The sequence below is a fragment of the Alligator sinensis genome, unplaced genomic scaffold, assembly GCF_000455745.1.
Source record: "Alligator sinensis unplaced genomic scaffold, ASM45574v1 scaffold393_1, whole genome shotgun sequence".
Classification (NCBI taxonomy): Eukaryota; Metazoa; Chordata; order Crocodylia; family Alligatoridae; genus Alligator; species Alligator sinensis.
This window is the reverse complement of record NW_005842292.1, coordinates 18,826-21,437: the sequence shown is the minus strand read 5'-3', so window position 1 is coordinate 21,437 and position 2,612 is coordinate 18,826.

Sequence of the window (2,612 nt, the reverse complement as noted above, 5' to 3'; positions counted from 1 at the left end):
CGTTTAACGTCGGCGGCGGGGGGACCCGCCCCTCCCCCCGCGTCACGGGCGGGCCGGGCGCACCACCACGCGTGCACCTCCACGCTCTGCTCCTGGTACACGCGTGTGCCTCAGTGTACAGCTCTTGGTACAGGTGCGTGGATCCCGGGAACGATGTGCCCTTGCCAGCGAAGGGGCGGCCACACTCTTAGTACACACGTGTGCCTCAGGCCACACTCTTGGTACACACGTGTACCTCAAGGCAGCACTCTTGGTACGCGTGTGCCTCAAGACACTGCTCTTGGTATGCGCGTGTGCCTCAGGCGCTGCTCTTGGTATGCGCGTGTGCCTCAAGGCAGCGCTCTTGGTACGTGCGTGTGCCTCAGGTGCTGCTCTTGGTACACATGTGTGCCTCAGGCACTGCTTTTGGTACACGTGTGCCTCGGGTGCTGCTCTTGGTACACGTGTGCGCCTCAGGCAACGCTCTTGGTACACGTGTGCGCCTCAAGGCAACGTTCTTGGTACACGTGTGCCTCAAGGCACTGCTTTTGGTACATGTGTGCCTCAGGTACTGCTCTTCGTACATGCACGTACCTCAAAAACAAAAGGATGAAACGAAACACTGGCCGGGCGAAACGAAACAGTGGTGTTTCGCACAGCCCTAGCGTGCGTCTCTCGGGCCCTGCAGTCGGTGCGTGCCCGCATCTCGGGCTCTGCTGTCAGTACACGCGTGCATCTGCTCTCCTGCCGGCTGTCTTTCACTCGGGGTACGTGGACCCAAATGTGGCTGTAGGAAGAGATGATGGTGCCCGCACATGTATACCACAGACACGGTGGAATGGCACGTGCACGTCCAGAGTGCTCACTGCATATTCTCTATAACAGTGATTTCAACCAGTGCGCTGCAGCACCCTGGGGTGCCTCGAAATCCTTTCAGGGGTGTTGGGGAGCACCACACAAAGTTAGCACTGTTAGGTGTGCAAACAGGATTCAGGAGATAAACCCAGAGATGTCAAATAGGAATCCATACTATTAGCAACCTTCTGCCGTGTCAAGCTCTTTGCAGCAAAACGCTTGCTCTCTCTCTTTATTTTTTAATCAAAACAGTGAAAACTAAGAGCTGGTGTTTTCCAAGGGATGCCGTGGGTCTAACAAGGCTGAGAACCGCTGACTAACGTCACCCAAAGAAGAATGTCTTGCATTTGAAAGCTTGTCTCACTCTGTGGCCCTTATGGTCCAATAAAACGTATCACCCAAAGAAATCTTTGCCTCTTGCTCGTTACGCGCACACACAACGCGCAGCGTGCGCTGTGGTGACGTCACCCACGCATACAAAAGAGGCAACACCTGCCTGCATTAAGCATGCATTAAGGATGACTGTCCTGATCAGGAACAGTCGTGTCACTGCTTGCTATTAGAAGACAAGCCCAGGCCTAGTATCATTACATGTGGTTGACGAACCAGTGTATGAAGGCAGGGAGGGGGAAATTTTGCCAAGTGTCTGCAAAGAAAATCCAGCAGCCACAGAAAAATAAAGGTCTACTGCTCAGAATTTAAGGGGCTGTACAAAGATATTTTTAAAGGGGCTCATAGGGTGCACACGGAGTTTGAAAAGTTGGGATTGTTTGTGTTTGAGATAAAAGGGGGCATGATATAAATATATAAGGACGGGCCTGATGAGTGGGAGCTTCTGTCTCCAGAACAAAGGGTCTCTCCATGAAATGGAAAGGTAGCTAATGAAAAATGGAAGGACTGCTTTTTCATTCAGCCTATGATTAGACTCTGGAACTAATTGCCATGTGATATTGTTCAGACCTAGAGCTTACTAAGGATTGGATATTTATAGCAATGCCAAGAATACCAGAGCTTAAAAAGTTAATGCAAAAGGAATCGGGGAGGAACAAGAACTTCATACTTCAGGAGTTCAGTTAATTTTTAACTATTAGGGGTATTAATTTTTAACTATTAGGGGTTGAGATGCAACCTATCGGGGTGTGGGGAAGAGGGAGGCAAATTCTTTGACATCTGCCCGATATGGGGTTCTTGCATTTTCTTCTGGAGCATCCAGTGTTGGACACTCTTAGTGATACGACGCAAAACAAAATACAGCTTGGACCGGATCCTACATTTCCAAGGTGAACAGTTTGCACTTTGGCTGTCCTCTTAATTAACTGTAGTGATCGCTGCGGCCTAGTTTTCAAGTGCACAGCAGGCTCTAAAACATGGGCAGCCATCACCAGAAAGGGGCACAACGTATGTACCTGAAGAGAATGCCATAGGTAGAATAATGAGCTAATGTTCTTATTTAGTCTGGTTCCGTAGAGAATCTGACATTTCATCAGTAGATATTATTAAAAATTAGAAGTGCTGAATAGGAGAGGAGGAATTTTGTTTAAAGTATATGTAGCCAAAAATAACTTATTTTCATCTGCAATCTCATCAGTACTGATTTTCCTTGTCTCCCCTTGACCTTTTTATTCAATTGAGAAACGCTTAGCAATTGATCATATCTTTGAACTGCACTCATCATCATGTTGACCAGTTTCGTCTTATTATTTCCTTATATTCCCCCATCTCTTTGTCTCTTTGTTATGACTTGTCTTAGATTATACATTTTTGGGGGGCAAGAACTG